The following is a 20284-nucleotide window of genomic DNA, read 5'->3' as shown; positions in this document are numbered from 1 at the left end:
GCCAGGAGGGGCTATCCTTGCGAGCAAGATTTGCACGGAATCCCACCCCCACCTTCTTTTTTTATATTTTTAAAGAGGAAAAGAATGAAATGAAAACCCATTGTGCAGGAAGAGTGGAAAGAAACCGCATAGGTTCTTCTGGAGAGTCGCTGGCCCTTCCTTGTCACAGCAGTCATGTTTTTGAGAGGAGAGGGGGTGGAAGTGGCAGTGAAACTTCAAACGGCGGCGATGTGCGCCAATAAGAGTGCATGTGTGTGCACAACACTTGCTAGAATCAGCGCAGCCATCCCCACAAGCAAAGTGGGGGATCGATGCAGGTAGTTACAGATGATGTTTGAGTCTCCATGCATGTTAACATGCGTCGGGACTGATAACATAGGTTTGCTGTGCATCCATACAGAGCATACCTCCCGCACTCTCCCCAAAAAAACAAACCACAAAACAAAACAAAAAAAACACTGTGGGGAGTGACATCTTCTCAGCGCTGCCCTCCTAGTGCTTCAAAGCAGCCCTGGCAGGTAGGATGGAAAACCCAAGAAAAGTTCATTCTGTGCCGGGCATCGCAGCCAGGGTGGAAAGACAGACACTCACCACGTGGATCGGTGTGGAGCAAGGCTGACAGCTCATGTGGCAGGCATGCCGCGGCCTCATGGGCTTGAGCAGAACACGTGGTCTGATTGGTTGGGGCATTTCCCTACCCACCAATCAGGAGATGGCAGGAGGAAGGCTTGTGCGCCCTGCCTTAGAGACAAGGTAACAAAGTGGCACTGAGGGGAACTGACCCCCCCAGGCTTTCCTATTGGTCCCCCATAGGGGAGCGGGGCCTCCAGAGAGGATAAAAGGCCGCATGGAGAGCGCACGGACAACATCGGCAATGGACAACAGCGGACAGCAGAGAAGAGCTGGTAGAGCTGGCCAGTGAGGGGGAGCAGTAAGCCCAGAGGCTCCCTGAAGTGACAGGTGCAGTGGGTCCCTGCTATAGCAGGAGAGATGGGCTGAGAAGAGCTGGTAGAGCTGGCTAGCAGGGTGGGGAGCAGTAACCCCAGAGGTGCCCTGAAGAGGCAGCGCCCAGACGAGGTGAGACCGAGCCACGGAGCTCTCTCCACCATCTGTGCTGGAGCGTGGTGAGGGTGGCAGAGCTGCAGCAATATGGCCTTCCATTGGGGACCTACGGCCCCTCTGCAGGCCTGGGGGCATGAAAGGCTGTGGGGAGTGACGTCCCGAGCCACGTGGGTGCTGCATGGCTCATAGTTCCTGTCAAGCACCGGTGACCCTGGGGGTGGGCCATGGTCGGGCTTGCAAGTTTCTGTTCCTTCCCTTAAGACATCATTTGGGGGGGCAGTGGGTGAGGTCTGTAGCCTTTTCTGGTGCACCCTTAAGGCATCATTTGGAGGGACAGCAGGCAGGGTTGGTTTGTCTCTGCCCGTTGTCCTCTTTTAAGGTGTCATTTGGGTCAGCAGCGGGGAGGGCCGGAGGGCCCCCGCAGTCCTCCCTTAAGGTGTCATTCGGGTGGGCAGCGGCAAGGTCCGTAGGCCCCACTGTCCTCCCTTAAGGTGGACATTTGGGTTGGCAGCAGGTAAGGTCCGAGCCTGTAGTTCTCCTTTAAGTTGCCTTTAGTGGGGGCAGCGGGCAAGGTCTGTAGGGCTTGGCCTGCAGCCCCGACTTAAGGCATCATTTGGGGCTGCAGCAGGCAAGGGCTGGAAGGTCTCCACTGTCTGGTCTTGGGGTCATCTTGCCGAGCTGCAGTGTGGTGCTGCCCCGCTCACAAAAGGGTCAAGCACTGACAGTCTTTCACACCCCCAAGCCTGAGCTCTGGTGTAGTGCTGCCTAGCTCGATGGGCAGTCAAGCACTAATGGTCAGTAGAGGGGACTTGTGCCCTCTCAAGACCATCAGGAAGTATGAGACTAATGCAACTGATGGGGCCGGCACTTCCTTGGTGCCTGGCATCTTTCACCTCCAAGTTCATCCTTCCCTGCTGCACTGTTTCACCTCTCCTTTCCTGTCATTTCACCTCCAAGTTTCCCCGCCTGCTGCCCTCTTTCATTTCTGCAGTGGTCCTCTTGTGACCACTGCATGTTGAGTGCCTATGAGCTGGCCACCCAGGATGCTGAATCTCTTGCTGAAAAGGGATTAGTGGGAGACATTGCTCATCTTTGCTGTCCAGCTGCACCCATCACCTGAAGCTTCAGCTGTGAATCTCATGAAGCAGGTCGCTTTCAGGGGTCAACCCACATTGGTTGCCACCAGAAAGAGAAGCATAGAAGATGACAGAAAAACAGGTGTGAGCTGGCCTTCTATTTAAGGGACGAATAAAATTGATCTGCCAGCCACCTCCTTGGTGCCTGGTGCCTTTCACCTCCAAGTACCTGCTCCCCCACTGTGCTCTTTCTCTAATCTTCTCTCCTGTTATTTCACATCCAAGTTTCCACACCTGCTGCCCCCTTTCATTTCTGCAGTGGTTCCCTTGTAACCACTGCATGGTAAGTGCCTCCGAGCTGGTCACCCAGGATGCTGAATCCCTTGATGAAAAGGGATTGATGGCCTTGCAGACTGGAGCCAAGTCTTGTGGGGTGACAGCCAACTCTTTAAAGCATGATGGCCTTCCCGTGGCCTGGGTTGAAGTCTAGCCTCCTTTCTGATCCCTGTGTCTAGGCACCTGTCCTTTTCCATGCATCTGTGTCTGATACTCCATGTCTGAACCCCTGGGCCACCCTGTAACAAGGGTGCGAGTCCCATGCTCCTGGTGGAGGGCTAAATAGTGCAGAGCAGTGGACCACCCTGTAAGCAGGGCCCAGGTCTCTATGTGTCTTTGGGAACAGCTCTGTCCTTTGCCTGGCCTGACACCCTCCCTGTAAGCAGGGCTCTGGGCCCTTCCCTTTTGCCCCTTATGGGCAGTCTGACTAGCCAGATGGGCCATGCCCTGTAAAGAGGGTTTGGGTCCTGTTGCATAGCTAGGTTCTGCAGAGCTGTGGATGGCCCTGTAAGCAGGGTTCCAGTCATAATGTACCTTTAGGGACAGCTCTGTCCTTTCCCTGGTCTGACAGCCCTTCCTGTAAGCAGGGCTCTTGGTCTTTGCCTTTTGCCCTCCCCCACCAGCAGTGTGGCTAGTCAGACGGACCATGCCCTGTAACAAGGGTGCGAGTCCCATGTCTCTTGATGGAGGGCTAGATTCTCCAGAGCTGTGGACCACCCTGTAAGCAGGGTCCAAGTCACAATGTACCTTTGAGGACAGCTCTGTCTTTTGCCAGGCCTGTTGGCCCTCCCTGTAAGCAGGGCTCTGGGCCTCCCCTTTGCCCCCCATGGGCAGTCTGGGCCAGACGAGCCGTGCCCTGTAACGAGGGCACTGGTCTCAGCCTTCTTGCCCCCTGGGAGAGGAGGAGGATTTTCAGTGTAAGGCTCGAGGTCGAGCAGTTTGCAGCATCGAGCTCCTTTCCAGCCTGGGAACACTTTTTCCCTTGTCAGTGTGTGGCGAGCAAGGGAGAGGAGCACCTGGAAGCGAAAGCGTTTGTTATTTTCTTTTTGTTGTTAAAATCACTGCAGCGTGCTTTATTTTCTTCCCAATGCTGGGAAAGGGGCAAGATGTGTCCTCGAAGCCTTCTCCTCCCACCTCCATACCTAGGGGGATGAATTTCCAGGCCTTTTGGCCTCAGGGAATGTTAGGCTCACTCTGTAATACTTTTGGGCACATGGCCTCCCTGTATTTCAGGGTACAGGCCTTAGCCCCCCTCTTTTAGGGTTCCTTTGGGCACTTGGTAGCTTGATTGCAGAGTTTCTGCCCTCCTTGAGAGAAGGCCACATATTCCCCACCCGAGTCCCTGGGGATGAGTATCCTGGCACTTGGCCAGCCTTTCCTCTGTGCCCCTGACCCCAGCCTACAGCCTGTAAGCAGGATCCAGGTCCCCTTGATTTGGGTCGGGTTGGGTCTCGTACCACTTAGTGAGGTTGGCCAGAGATGATACCCACAGATTACATGGAAGGTTGCAGGCTTCTGGAGGATACTGAGTGTGTTAGGACCCCTGAGGCTTTGTGACCTTCCAGTAACTCAGGTCCAGGTCTCTGCTCCTCTTTTTTGCTGCTCCTGGCACCATTGAGATAGTTTCATAGTTTCTAGGGTCGGAAGGGACCTGAGCAGATCATCTAGTCCAACCCCCTGCCATGGCAGGAAAGAGTACTGGGGTCAAACAACCCCAGCAAGATGTTCATCTAACTTCCTCTTAAAAACCCCCAGGGTAGGAGCCTGCACCACTTCTCCTGGAAGTTAGTTCCAGATCCTAGCCATTCTGACCGTGAAGTAGTGCCTCCTGATATCAAACCTAAATCTACCCTCTGCCAGCTTGTGACCATTATTCCTGGTCACTGCTGGTAGTGCTCAGGGGAACAGGGACTCCCCCAGTGCCTGCTGATCCCCCCTGACTAGTTTATAACAGGCCACTAGATCCCCCCTCAGCCTTCTCTTTTGGAGGCTGAACAGGTTCAGGTCCCATAGCCTCTCTTCATAGGGCCTGCCCTGCTGTCCCCTGATCATACAAGTGGCCCTCCTCTGGACCCTCTCCATGCTGTCAACATCCTTCTTGAAGTGTGGTGCCCAGAACTGGATGCAGTACTCCAGCTGCGGCCTGACCAGTGCCGCATAGAGGGGGAGGATCACCTCTTTGGACCTGCTCGAGATGCATCTGTGGATGCATGACAATGTACGGTTGGCTTTCCTGACTACATCCCCACACTGCCGGCCCATGTTCATCTTGGAATCAATGATGACCCACAGATCCTTTTCCACCTCTGTACTGACAAGAGGGGAGTTCCCCAACCTGTAGGTATGGTGCCGGTTGTTCCTCCCCAGGTGCATCACTTTGCACTTGTCTGTGTTGAAACCCATCCTATTCTCGTCTGCCCACTCTTGTAACCTGTCCAGGTCCGATTGTAGCCTGTTGCTTCCTTCCAGTGTGCCCATGTCCCCCCACATCTTAGGGTCATCAGCAAATTTGAACAGGGCGCTTTTTACCCCCTCATCCAAATCACTGATGAAGATGTTGAACAGTGCAGGCCCAAGGACCGAGCCCTGCAGAACCCCACTGCCCACGTCCTTCCAGGTTGAGAAGGACCCATCCACTACCACCCTCTGGGTGCGGCCCACCAGCCAGTTGGCAACCCATTTGACTGTGTGGGTGTCTACACCAAAGTCCCCCAGTTTCTTAATGAGAACGGGGTGAGAGACAGTGTCAAAAGCCTTCCGGAAGTCCAGGAAGACGATGTCCACTGCTACCCCTGCATCTAATGATTTGGTGATCTGATCATAGAAGGCCACCGGGTTGGTCTGACAGGACCTGCCACTGATGAACCCGTGTTGGTTGCCCCTAAGCATGCAGTCCCCTGCAGGCCCCTCATGGATGTGTGCCAGAATAATTTTCTCAAACAGGTTGCCTCGGATCAAGGTAAGACTAACTGGCCTATAGTTTCCCAGGTCCTCCTTCCTGCTTTTTTTGAAGATGGGGACCACGTTGGCCCTCTTCCAGTCCTCCGGTACCTCACCAGAGCACCACGAGTGCTTGTAAAGTTGTGCCAGGGGACTTGCAATGACCTTGGCCAGTTCCTTTAGAACTCTAGGGTGGAGATCATCCGGGCCGGCTGACTTGAATATGTCCAACCCCTCCAGAAGCTCCCTAACTAGTTCCTCACTAACCCTTGGCCCAGGTGTGCCTCCCTCGGGGCCCGAGGGGGGCCCAGCAGGGAGGTGGCTGTTCTGGTCCCTGCTTAGGAAGAAGGAGGCAAAGAAATCGTTAAACATGTTAGCTTTGTTGTCTGGTGTGACGACCAAATTCCCCAACGCATCCTGCAAGGGCCCCACATTACCCAGAACCTTCTTTTTACCCCCTACATATTTGAAGAAGGACTTCTTATTATCCTTAATCCGGACAGCTAGCCCTAATTCCATCCCTGCCTTGGCCTTCCTGACTGCCCCCCTACGTCCCCGAGCGACTGCAGTATAGTTATCCCTGGTGATGTCCCCTTCTTTCCATTGGGTGTACGCCTCCCTTTTAGTAAGGAGACATTCCCGGATGCTTTTGGTGAGCCATGGAGGCTTGTGTGCTCTCCTGCTCCCTTTGATCCTCATTGGGATTACCTTCCTTTGGGCTTGGAGAACCATCTCCTTAAGGAGTGACCACTCTCCTTGGACACCTGGCTCCCCTCCTCTCTGGGACCTCAGCGCTTCCCCAACTGTCCTCCTTAGCTCGTTGAAGTTTGCCCCCCTGAAATCTAGGGCTGCTGCCTTACTGCATGCCTTTGCCACCTTGCGCTGGATGGTGAATTCCAGCAGGCGATGATCACTATCACCCAGGTGGTCGAGCACCCGCAGCCCCCTCACCAGGTCATCACCCGTGGCCAGCACTAGATAGTCTCCCCTCGCACCCTGTAAATAGGGTTGTGCCCCGACCCCATCTGACCTTGGGGGAGGAGGCCTCATTTAGCCCTTTGGGCTTTGTGGCAGCCAAGATGGGAGGCTGAAGTCATGGCCCTTGTGTCCCCGGACATGGAGCTGCTTTGAGCCCTGATTGAGATTGCCTGAGGCACCCGTCAACTGGCATTTAGGGTTTTACAGGTTTTCTCTCTGGGCTTCATGCCCCAGCACCACCCTGTAAACAAGATTGCTGATGTTTGTGGTCACCTTCATGGTGCTGCCCTAGCACTTCTGTCCAGAGTCCTGGCCCCTTGCACTCTGCTTCTGGCTGGCCCAGATGTCGGCAGCCAAGACTACAGATGTCTGCCCTCCCCTGCTTCCGTAGACAGAGGACAGTGGCCACAGGTCCAGGTAAGGATAAAGGAGGCAGCGAAGTTGGGGCCTGCAGACCCATCTTCCATCGTACTGACTTGCATCCCATTTCTGTCTTGTCCTTTTTGCCTCCAGAGGAAGAAGCAGAGAAGACAACAGACAAATGGGAGTAAACCAAAACCAGGGCAGAAAACTGTGCCAGCCCACCAGGAGACAAAGGTAAGAGAGTTTGGGTAAAGACTAGGGGTATGTGAGCCATGGAAGGCTTGTAGTGCCAGGAGGTCCTGGGTCTCCCGGCTTATGAGCAAGGCACAGGTCTCCTGTTCTACTTTCTCTAAGTCTTAGGCTACTTTGTGCGGTTGGGCAGAGGGGTTACCTAGGGATTACAGGGAGGCTCCAGGAACCCCTTCATGGCAGGGCTGAAAAGGGAGAAGCTGCAGCCACTCAATATGCGCTCAGGCTGTGTTGACTTACCCCTTCACCACCAAGTCCTCCGAGGACTGCAAGAACAAAGACTGAGACAGAGTGTGAGGTGGGAGGAAAGCCAGCCAGGGAAAAGAGTTTAGAAAAAGGACTCTGGACACAGTGACCACCCTGCCCTTAGGTCTTAGTCATGTAAGAGCCAAAATGTGGCTGAGGGAGCCTTGGAGCAGTAGGACCTCCCTGTAAGCAGGAAGCCAGTCACACCACCCTTGTTTTAAAAGGATACCAAACTCGTGAGTATAATGTGCGCTGTGAGCTACATTCTTTTATATTTTTAGTGTGGTGTACAATACTTTGCCAGCCAACCCCACTTCTGTTTTGTGTACTGTTGCACACAAAACTGGAGAAGAAGAAACAGAAGCAGGACAAGAAAGCTCAGAAACAACAAGTGTGGATTGGGGTGGACAGGAGGAAGAGAGGCACATGTTTAATGTATACTTAGATAAGTACAGATGGAGACTGTTGTGTGCATCTCTACACTTTCAAACACTCATTAGGAGCAAGCAGCTGCACGCTTCAAGTTGCACTGTGCATTGTCTTGGGTTGGTCCCGATTGTAGGCAATGAGGTTGAGGCATTGTGCTAGCTGTGCATATTGATATGTGGCAGTCTAGGTTCTTGCAGGTTGTTTGGCTTTGCTAGTTGAGCAGTTGATCAAAATAGATGAGATTGAAGGTAGCATGTAGGGTTTTCTGGGTTTGGTTGTTGAGCAGTTCTTGGTGTTAGTGTAGAAATGCAGGTTTGTGCTCAGTTGTTAGTGGCTTGAGTGTAGCTTGCTTTGGCTGTAGGTCATGGGGCCAATTTGAGGCTGTTTGTGTTGTGATTTCTTTACATCTGTAAGTTAAGGCTCCATGGGTGTTTGAAAGGGTTAATCTCCATCTCCACAGAGACAAAGATCTCCTGTGTCCAAATGATCCTAAAGGTAGTTGGCTTGCTCAACATCAAACCGGATGTGCACAGTTGAACAATAAACGGTATAAAAAACTTTCACCTTGTGGCTGGTGCTCTCCTACATTGAGAAGACTTGGCCATTATCCTTGCCTGTTGAGAGCTGCCTGGAGGAATAAATCTTCATTCTGTCTACTGATCTGATTTGTGTTCTTACTTATTGAATGCAAATATTTCCTGTTCTGATTTACAAATGGTAAAATAACAGAGTAGGTGATGCCTAGTCACCAATTTACAACTGTTAATGCACTGTAGGAAATCACTCCTGATTTATTTGAGGAAATAAAAAATAAGGTACAGTGTAGTTGTGGTGCTTGGGTGCAACCTGTTGAAGGTCAGCTGTCCCTTGCCTCAAAAGAAAAAAATAGTCTTAATAAAAAGAAAATGCTCAGGAAACTTTGTGAGCTTCTTGGTGTTTTTTTTGGTCTAGTTGTTTCAGACCTTCTTGTCTGATTGCCTTGAATACAAGTCTTGCTATTTCTAATGGCATGGTGTGGGTGCTTTTTAATATAAAATAAAATGGACCTGAGGATGTATCTTAAGGAACAAGGTCCAAGCTGTCACTGATCTACCAACTAACCAGTTGGGTTTGGATTATGACGTCGTAGGATGATACAGCAGAGACACAGCTGCTAGGCAGGCACCGGCGGTGTCTAGGGCCCTTGTGGGTCCAGCCGCTGCTTTGAGCATGCTCCACATCTATGACATGCATTTGGGGCATGATCAGTCCTGGCTCTGAGGGATGGGGGTAGTGCAGCAGCAACTCCCACCATATCCGTTTCGGGATGTGTTTCCTTAAGGACAAGAAGGGACTGAGGCAGGGAGCTGTTCAGTGCTGTTACCTTGGAAAACTGCTTCTGCAACATTCCCAAGGACTGGATGCACGGGGTATTGAAGAGGTGAAAGTGTAACAGGGTGCTCTGTCCCCTTTTAGGAGCACTGGGGCTGAGGGCTATTGGAGTGGGGATGTTGGGCAAGGAAGTGGCCTAGAGATGCATGGGTCTCTGCCAGTGCAGAGTTCACAACTCCCCCAAGCTCAACACCTTCCAACACCAAAGCTGTGGGTGGCTACTAGTCCAGCTGGGCTCAGAGAGCCTCCTGCTCTTGCCGAGGGTGAGGGGTGCAAGTCCAGCCACAGTGCTACAAGCCAGGAGCCCCAATCCCTGCTGCAAGCATTCATAGCCCAGTGCAACCCATCAGTGCTGAGTGGTCTACCAGTGCCACAGGCAGGAGCTGTGGGGTGTGCCAATTTGGGGGCTCAGGCCAAGCTGTGACCCAGCAGCGGCCAGGTGAGACATTGACACTGGAGAGGCTCCAGGTCAGGACCAGTGCCACTGAAGTCTTAAGAGGCAGGGCTCGTACGAGCCCCCCAGAACCAGGCTCAGCTGCACCCTGACACTGGGGTGAGCTTTGCCCCTGAGTCCAATCCTGTGCACTGAGTGGAAGAAGGGCTTGTAGCAATTGTTGGTTTTGGATGAGCTGCAGTTTGGATCTAGGGGATGCACAGCAGGAGGAAGGAGAGTGTGCTGGGGTACTCAACAGTTGGTAGCTAACTCTGGGTTTGCATCATGCCAAGCAGGACACTTGGGGTCAGAGCCAGAAAGGGATAGTGGCTCTTTCAGAGGTTTGTACCCATGCTAGTTGGATAGAGCTGGCTTCAGTTAGGAGCATGGGCTTCAAGGGGTTCTGCATTAGTGTTGACTCACACTTCCCTGCCTCTCCTTTGCTGCATTCATCAATGAAGTTACCCTCTCCCTGCAACCCCACAACAGCTCCTCTGCTGGACCCACCAACAGCACAGGAGGCAGAAAACAAGTTAAAAAATTGGGGGAATCATAAAATAAACCCTCACAAACTGGCCAAGGTTTCCAGCTCTATTGTATTTAGTGGTGGAGGATACCACTTTCCTAGAGCAATTTCCACGTGATAGCAGATAAGAGTATTTTCTGGGCCTGATTCGGAGCAGACCTGCTTTAACCAGGTGAGAGTCATTCTGGGCAATGATCCTCATTGGGTATCGTGGTATGAGAGATGGGATGGGAGATATTGGGGAAAAAGGAGAGCATTTTCCAGAGGGTGCAAGTCACCGTGCCTGTATACAGTGACCTGCAAGAAAGGTTAATGTCAGGATCTTGGAGAACCTGGTCCTGGGTCAACATCCAGACAGAGATTGTCTCTGCTGCACTCCCATGCCCCTGCCTGCCAGGCATAAAGTGCAACCAACAGGCCCCAGGGGCCTTGGTCTGGGCAGGGAATAGCATGACCACCCCGGGCAGTGCAGGACAAGGCCCTCCCCTCTTTGTCTGGCCCCTACCATAGTGGCATTAACAGGGGGGTTGGTTTGTAGCCGGGGCATTTAACATAGACAGGGGCAGTCACATGGCGCCATCTCAGGGCCGGGATGTTCTTGGCTCAAGGCAAGTCAGCAGGGCTTAACAGAGCTGCAAGCAGCCACATCATGCTGTGAGTGTGTGTCTGCGTGGGGTAACCCCAGAGTGGTGCCCTTGGCTGTCCCCTCAGCTGTGCTGCTGCCCTGGCTCAGCCTAAGCAGCAGGCATCCCAGGACGAGTGCCCTGCATCACCCCTTGTCTCCAGGTCCATCTCCCCCATGGTGCAGGGGTGACAGCAGCTGCTCGTTCTCTTCAAGAGCTGCACAGTTGAGGCATTGACACAGCACTGGGCACAACACAGCTGACTGGGGGAGCTGGTCACACCATCTCCACCCTCTGGACAGGGAACTAATTAAGGGGCACAGTGCTACCCAGTGACCTGCAAGCTAGGCTCTAAACAGCCTCTGTCCCCTGCTCCCTACCTCATTCCTCCTCATTTCTTACCAGGCTCATGCAGCCTGCTGCTTGCATGCCACCAGACTGATCAGGTCGGTATAATCTGAGATGGTTCTGGGAGCAGGTTCTGGATCCCTTTGGATGTGCTCAATGACACACCCAGCATCTCTTACAGCTGTCTCCACTGACTTCTGGTCCAGGCCCAGGCAGGAGAAGTTGCGCTGCCTAACCAAGTAGGAGGTCCCTTTCAGAACTGCATTTAATACCAGGTGTCCCCCCTGGCTTCACCAGGGAGCTGATGTTCTTCACGGCAGCACAAAAGGTGCACAGGTCTTTGCAGACAGCTTCCAAACACAGAATGGAGAGCAGGCAGTCAGCTGTGGGCAGCGTCACGGGGACCAGAGGGTTGGGTTTCCTCACATCACATTTCAGAACCTGCTTTACTTTCTTCCTCAGTTTCTCTTCCTTCTCAGCCCACTTTTCCTTGGGAAGAAATGTCTAGTGAGTGATACTGTTGGGTTACCTGCCTGCCTGGGGGCTCATGTACAGAGAAACAGGAGGCCGTTCAATGAAACCAGAAGGCAGAGCATTAAAATGGACAAAATGGGATGCTGTTCCCACACGGTGCACAATCTGGCTGTGGAATTTGCTCCTGTAAGAGGCCAGGAACCAGACAGGAGGCGGAGACAGTAACATGCTGCCAGGACCAAAGGGCTGGATTAAAACCACCTTGAGTGGCTCTGCACCAACCTTGGATTACAGTATCAGCACAGCCTGAGTGATAACCACGAGGTCCCCTCTGCTAGGAAGAAGGTGCTAATTCAAATAATAGAAAATGAGTTCAACCCTCTGCTCAACGCAAGACTATACTCTATCATCCCAACCTAGGCTTTGTCTAGCTGGGTCTCTCCAAGGATAGAGATGCCACCACCTCTCTGGGTAACCTGTTCAGTGCTTTACCACCATCCTAATGAAAAAGTCCTTGCTAATATCTAACCTCAATTTCCCTTGCTGCAACTTGAGACCATTGCTCCTTGTCCCTGGAGGGATGAACTCCTGCAGTCACTGCGTACAGATCTGACAGTTGTCATACCATGAACTGTTTGCATTGCCTCATTCACCTAGTGCCAGTGGTGCACAGTACATGGTGCAATGCAATAGTAGGCAGATTGCAGGATCTAATAAAGGAAGCAAGTTTCTGCACACTAATGTCCATGCCTCTCTGAATCAGATGGTGTCTAAGGTGCCACCCTGCCCTGCCTTCTGCCCAAGACAGATATCCAAAACTCCTTTGTTGCAATATGGTGACCCTCAGAGGTTAAGCCAGTGTGTGGGGCCCGGCCAGCCTGGCTATTGTGCCTCACTACAGAGCCTAGCATAGTGAAGCCATGGTGCTGTATTTCCTCCCAGAAGTGCTTTTTTTGGTTCCTATATTAAAAATTCCTCCTATATCCATCACACTTCTGCTCTGACTGGTGCCCTAGGAAGTGTATTGTTACGGTTTCAACTTGCAGGCCACCACAAACCCTCGTCCCCTCCAGGAGAGGGAGGGAAATGCCCCTTCTGCCTTAGTGGGTGCCAGCAGCCAGGCTCCTACTTCTGTTCTTCCAGCTCGCACACATATTTCACCGACAGGGTCAAGTCAAACACTCTTGGCTCCTTCATCAGCCACTTCTCCAGCTCCTGGTGGTTCTAGTTCGTATAGTCTGAAATGATGATCTCGTTAAACTTCTTACAGGCAGAAAGGAGCTGGTAAATGGTGGGGGTACTGCCAATATCTATCAGGGTGTCACCCTTCACATCACCTGCATTGGAACAGGGGAGAGCATCATGACCCTAGCACAGGAAACACTCAACTGTCTTGGGGTTGTGCTGGCTGCGGGTGCTTCTTCCTAATTGCTGCCTCGTGCAATTGCACAGTGCGAACTGTGTAACTGTTTTTTAGTGTGCTTTGAGCTGCCAAGTGAACCACAAGGCCCAGTTAGCAGAGTGTTGGGGGTGCAGTTATATATATAGATATAGATATTTAGATATAGAGATTTATTATATAGAGAAAAATAAATATTTTTGCAAAAAAAAAAATTGCTGCCTCAGGCGGGTGATGCACTGGCTGGTATCTCCTCACAGTGCACCAGCAACCCAACCCAGTGTTCACACGGCCAGGACCTGGGCTCCTCTGGCTCAAGCCCACAGCAGAAATGCAGGGTACTGCAGCCCTTTCAAAGGCTTTGGAGAAGTCCATGAATCTTTCTCCTTCCTGCATGCTGAATGGGAATCATGAGTGAACTATTTTCCTGAGCCCAACCTCCTGGTCCCAAAAAACCTGTGTCTTGAGCACCTGTGCTACTTCCCTTGCACAAGTCCCGAGGTGCAGGCCCACAATCCCACCTCTCCCCAGTCTCTGGCCTCATGCTCCCCAGCTCCAGGTCTACCAGTGCCACGTGCGCCTCAAAACCACCTGCTAGTCCAGCCTCCACCTTGATTGAACAGAGACTGGCACCCACGTGTACCTGGGTGAGGAAACTCAGTAGCCAAAACTCTTGCAAACATATTCACATGGTGGGTGGCAGACTCTACCTACTGTCCCTGGCTCCAGAGAGGAGCCGACAGTGTGTGACACAGCGATGCAGAAAGCTGCTCCATCTTAGCCCTACAGCTGCTCACTACCTAGACAGTGGTTTTGTCCCTTGTCATTTGTATTGGCCAGACATTCCCTGGCATTGCAAAAGCAATATCCCTGCCCCAGGGTCCACCCTATTGTCAGAAAGCCTGAAATTCCCCTTTAGAGATCATGTTGCAGCACAGAGCAAAGGCAACGTGATAGACCTTTTAGTCCTATCCTTGGAAAGGGATCCCTGCAGTTCTTAATGGAAAAGACTCTGCCAAAGTTGTACCATGTTTCCAAGTAGTCTCTAAGGTTGAAATGTACCTGGTAGACTTCCCCCTCTGTGAAGTTTGCAGATGTGTCTATCATGCTGGAATGTGTTCCTCTCCCCCTGGGCACCTGGGGTTAGAGCACTTGGGGGATAAGGCCCTTGAAAAAGCTTGTAATGTCAAATCACGCTGGTTGGCTCACGCGGGCACTGCGTTTGTTCGGAGCCAGGGCTCTGCCTCCACTTTCTTCTGTGTCACAGTTGGTTCCCATCTGCCTCCCTGTCCTTTATTTAATTATTAATAAACTAACTTGTTCCTGGAAGCCGGCTACAGCTCTTCTCTTGAACCCACCAACAACTCATGAGGTAGGCAAAAAATTAGAAGGGGGCACAATCAAGATCCCCTCCAAACTGGCCACGGTTTCCAGCTCCATTGTACTAAGAAGTGAAAGATGCCTCTTTGCACAATTATTTTGCATATTGTACTGAATAGGGACGTGCATGATTCAGAGCAGAAAGTGAAGCTTCATGAAGGTGCACTTTATCCTGGGCAATGCTCCTCAGTAGGGCTGTGCAAGGCTTCGGACAGTGCTTCAGATCTGGAGAAGCTTTGGACACTTTGACATCCGAAGCAACATGTCCGGATCAAAGCACTGGCTTTGTTAGGCTTTCTGAAGCACTTTGGAAAAGCTTTGGAGCTGCCTCGGAGATCCGGCCATAGGGTATAATGGGGAATCAATGAAATATCTATAACCTTGTTCTTTTTTGTCTGATTTGGATGAAACTTGCATGGAGTGTAACCTCTGCTGAGATCATGAAGCCTGCCAAGTTTCAAGAAGATCAGTGCAGGGACTTGGGAGGAACTGCACCTCAAGCTGCTGAAAGGCAAAACTCGTGACATAGATGAGCCTGTGTGTTAAGGCGCAGCAGGATGAAAACTGCAGGGAAGGTAGCCCCTGCTGCAGCCACAAAGCCTGCCAGCTGTTGAGAAGATCAGTGCAGGGGTTCTGGGGCCCTGCACCTCTGGCTGCTGACAGGCAAAACTCGTGCCATGGGTGCTTGTGCTACTGACTGTGTGTCTGTCTTGGAGTGGGGGTGGGGGTGGAAACTACTACAGACCTGGCTGCTAAGCTACTATGTTACCAGTTACCAATCAATCATGATTCACTCAGGGACCAGCTCAATACACAGTTGCTAGCTAATGTAATCAGTTAATTAGCATCAATTAACACCTACAAAACCACAGACTAAGGAGAGGAAATAATCAATACAGACAATCAACTGCCCCAAGACAGACCCAGCTGCACAAGCACCCATGTCATGAGTTTTGTCTGTCAGCAGCTAGAGGGCCGTTGCTCCCTCTCTGCTGCAGGGCTGGAGGCAAGGCTGACTGCTGCTGCCTTCTTCTCCCAGGGCCTGTGAGGCTCTTCAGGGGGAACCCTGCTCCCTCTGCTGGGTGAGCTCACCCCAGCTCTTCCCAGGCCTCCTGCGTCATTCCCCAGAGTCACTGTCAGCAGCCCCCCACACCAGTTCGGCTTCTACTTTTATCCCCTCCGGCAGTCCCTCCCTGGCTTGCAAACTGGACAACCAGGGCTCAGGGTGACTGGCCCACCACTCTGGCATCCCCCTTTCATGCAGATGAGGGGACTGAAAACCCGTTCTTTAGACTGGTTTCTCCTTTTCCACAAGGCAGGGCTCCCCTGCTCCACCCTTGTGGTTGCTCAGAGTTCACTGGCACTGTTTCTAGCCCAGAGTAAGTATCTCAAGCCAATCTGGTGAGCCCACATTGGCAGCCTGTTACACACTATTTTGCTATAATGCTCATTTTACATTCATACCTGATTCCACTTAGCACTCAGCGAGTTTTCTTATAACACTCATGATCACCATTGTGATTTGTCAAAAACTTTCGGTTTTGCTTAATGCTATTTCCACTTAATGCTTGTTTTTTTTGGGAACCAATTAAGAGCACTAATTGGGGGCTGCCTGTATCTTCATTTTTGTTGGTTACTTTTACATCACAGATTACAAAGCAGAGACTAAATTTAGCATAAGCTAAACATGACAATTGGATTTAATGACGTTGACTTGCTAAACAACCAGTCAATTTGATCACGGACCTAAATTGAAAGCAATTCTGTATGAAGCACAGATATCTATGGCATGTAAATATATTGTTTACCTCCTCCCCCCCAAAAAGGTTAGATCCTAGATGAGGAGAACTTTGGGAGAAGGGTTGCCTCTTTGAACAGTGCCTAATGTTGTATGATATTATGAATGTAAAAGGCTCAATACAACTTGGTCAGCCTCCAGGCATCACTACAATATATATATTAAATAATAATAGTAAATATAATTAATAATAATTTCTACTTCTCCCTCAAAGGGAGAAGCAAGCAGAAATTTATCATAATGATAATTATCCTTATCATTATCAAAACATAATTGGTCCTAATTTCTAAGGCACCTTTTGATGGTCATGCTTGCTCTTCTGCTGGTACAAATTCTGCATCTATCCCTAACCTAAGTCAATAGGAAATCACAACTCATATTTCCAACTTTTATTCCTTATCCACAACTACAATCTGTTCTTTATGCCTCTTCCTACCTTAGGTCCTAAAGTGGCTGCCAAGAAATGAATGCTGTAAATCCAAGGTTGAAAAAGGTAAAAAGTGGGGTTATGTCAAGCCATATGGCTCTGGATGCCTCTTTCTCTTAAAGGCAATAGATTTCTTAGAGCTGTAGCTAAAATTAATTATGTGGAATGTGATGTATTCTTCTTCTTTTAAAGGAATCAAAAGAATGCTTCATTTGTGTGGTTTGCCTGAAAGAAGCTGTTAACATTGATAGGATATTAAATCTGAAGGTCCCAAAATGTAGAGGTGGCAGTAGCAACACCTTTCAGTGCCAGACCAAATTGTTATTGTCTGTTCACAGCCAACATTTTGAGGTTTAAAATATATCCAATAATAATTCCATATAAAGAGAGTTTATGGCCAGGCTGAAATTTGAGTAGCCATATAAACTCCTGGTAAAAATAAAGCTACATTCTAGCAAGTTTGATGGACTCAAAACCATTTTTATCCAATTATTTTATCATTTCCATCAGGCACAGAGGGACGAAAGTATTTAATGTATTCTCACACTTGCTTGGTGTGTTTGTGACACTGGCTGCCTCTACATGAGACTCTGACTGCGCTTCCTATTATGCAGTAGCGTTGCGTGGCAGGAAGCATGATGCCATACTACTGTGCAACAGTAATGAGCTACTGCACAGTCAGTGTCACCTAACAGCCAGCCATTCAGTGATGCTGTTGCACAGTAACTCTGGTTACTCCGAAGTCATTTAGTACTTGTTTAGACAAGTAATAAATAACTACACAATAATGATTGCACAGTCAGCATCTCACAGTGTTGCAACCACTGTCGTGTAATTTAAGACAGATTTCCTGCCTAGCCCCCTGGCCTCATCGGGGCTCTTGCTCCCCATCTGGTGGACTGTGAGGCTGCCAGCTTCCAAGTCCCTGGTCTACCCAGCTCTGTGCCTCATTGGATCTTTGGCTTTGTCTACTATTCAAGGAGACAAAGAGGCATCCAGGAAGCCAGCTTTCAAGCTCCTCAAGTACCTAGACAGGTTGGAGCTTGACAAAAAAAAGTGTCTTAATGTTATGAAATTTCCCTTCCCAATGAAAATTTTTCATTTCTGATTTTTCATTCTTATTCCCACCAAACAAGAAAACATGGAAAAAAGACAGAAAGGATAAGAAAAGGAAAAGGAAAAAAAAATGCAAAAAAAAAAAGAGCAAAATTCTAGTTGTTGCACAATTTTAGTTTCACCACTTTTGGGGCTTCATTTTAAACATGAGACTCAAAGCAGAGTCTGGACTCCTTACAATTTTTAAAGTTGTCAGTGCTCTTTTTCTAAAGGTAGAGGTGTTTGTCAGGCAGTAAGTCTGCCTTGGATGCTCTGACAAATGAAATTCCCAATGCAGTTGCAATTGTGGGGGAAGGGAAGGGAAAGGACGGATACAAAAATCAGTGTAAGCTATTGGATACTTAAAACCCAGAAGCTGTAAATTAGATTATTCATCTGAAGCATCAGTCATGCTTATGTTTTCCAGGCAATTACCATTCTAATCCCTTGCTTTCATATGTTCGTTACTCTAGAAACATTTGCTTTGCTTTATGATTGTGAATATAAATTATTTCTTTTACAGCAACACCGAGAAGACCCAGCCCTCCTCATTGGATCCTGTACCTATGTGGGTTGGAATTGTCTATGATTCGATACAAAAATTAATGTTATACATCTTTTGTTCTATATGCAACAGATGCAATGCAAACAAACTTCTTGGGCACAGCAGGTTCGAAATAACTGTCTATATAACATGTTACTTGCATAAGTACAGGTTACATATGGCTGCCCTTGTGCAGTTCCAGTAGTTTATGATGCACAGAAGACAGTGAGTGCCACCTAGTGAGCTCACAAACTATTTAAAGGAATATTACCCCATTCCTACACACTGCATTGCTGTTAAAGTAAATAATTTTAACTATCCTTAGGGTGGTAGCATATATTTTATATGTTTTTGAATTTAAACAAATCATAATAGTACTCTTTTAGGTAGGTTAGTAAGTGCTGAAGCAGAAACCTTGATATGAAAATTTCCCTGAGTGACTGCTAGTACTTAAACAAATTGGTTTTTGATTAACTGGGGTGTAACATGGTGTGACTTCCTAGGGCTCCTTATAGGAAATCAGGGCTCATTTCCTGAGCTACCCAACATTAGGTGGCAGAATAATACTTAAATATTCAGCTCTTTCCTCTGACTCATATTAGTAGATGGGTACTATCAGGTCCAATTCAGGGTAGCAGTGTACTGGAGAGCCTCTGTGGAGAAGAAGGAAAGAAAGGTGGGGACAGGAAGATGAGATTCAAAAACATTGCAAAGCAGAGCCAAGTTCAAGAATAAAGCCTTCGTAAACCATCTGGACACTGGTGTCAAAAGTGGACTGACCAAGTTTGCTGATGGCACCAAACTTTGGGGAAGAGTGTCCACACTTGAGGATAGGCTGGTGATCCAGGTTGACCTTGATAGGCTTGTAAGGTGGGTGGATTAAAACCTGATGGTATTCAATATGGAGAAATGCAAGGTGCTCCACCTCAGGAATAAAAGTCCGCATTACACTTATAGACTTGGCGGTGCTACACTCGCTATCACCATGACCGATAAAGGCAGGGAGCTGGACTTGGGTGGTCATGATTGACCACAAGATGAATAAGAGCCACCAATGCTGCAGTTGGCAAAGTGAACAAAACTCTGGCTTGCATCTACCAATGCATCTCGAGCAAGACCCAGGATGTCTGGGCTTCACAATTTAGGAAGGATGTGGAGAAACTTGAAAGAGTCCAGAGGAGAGTCACGCACATGACCAGAGGACAAGAAAACAGACCTTAAAGAGAGGCTACGAGCCATGAAACCCTTCAGCCTGGAAAAGCGCAGGCTCAGGGGTGACATGGTGGCAGCCTATAAGTACATCAGGGGTGTGCATCAGGGTCTGGGGGAATACTTGTTCACCACAGCATCCCAGGGGATGACAAAGTCCAAAGGTCATAAACTCCTGCAAGACCGTTTTAGGATGGACATAAGAAAAACTTCTTTACTGTCTGAGCTCCCAAGGTCTGGGACAGACTCTCCCAGAGGTGGTGCAAGCACCTGCTCTGCACACTTCCAAGAAACATTTGGATGCTTATCTTGCTGGGATCCTTTGACCCTAGCTGACTTCCTGTCCTTTGGGCAGGGAGCTGGACCTTATGATCTTACGAGGTCCCTTCCAGCCCTAATGTCTATGAAATCTATGAAAGTCTATGAAGTTTCTGTTTATCGTTGCTAATAAGAATACAGTACATGAAACCCGAAGTTTGGTCTTTATCTCCTCTGCAATGTTAAATATAGAACAGGGGTGTCAAAGGCACCACTCCTGGACCACATCTGGACCAACCCCACATGTTGCATACAGTGCATGGAGCCAATCTAGCATGCACTGCATGCGGTGCCCTTGGCAGACAATCCTTGCATGCTGGCTCTGGGGCTGGATCAGATCTTCAGACCATCCCTGCATGCCAATGCTAGAGCACAGGGTGAGCCAGCACAGCCCCCACATGCAGTATATGCCCCGTGCTGGCCCTGTGTGCCATGAACTGGACCCAGTGTGTACACTGTTTGCATCATGGGAGGCTTAGTCTGGAGCATGCATTGCATGCAGCTCTCCACTGGACCAGTCCTGCAAGCTGACTCCAGGGCCAGTCTGGATCAGGCCCACAAAGCAGCCCCACACCTGAACTGTACGTAGGGCCAGTCCAGCAGGGTGCCACGTGCAGCCCACACCATCTGTTGGCTCTGTATAAGAGGCCCAGACCAATG

Source organism: Crocodylus siamensis, chromosome 4 (assembly GCF_052110815.1).
Source record: "Crocodylus siamensis isolate JL-2025a chromosome 4, ASM5211081v1, whole genome shotgun sequence".
In the NCBI taxonomy this organism is placed as follows: Eukaryota; Metazoa; Chordata; order Crocodylia; family Crocodylidae; genus Crocodylus; species Crocodylus siamensis.
The sequence above is the reverse complement of the archived record's forward strand: the minus strand, read 5'-3'. Positions refer to the sequence as shown.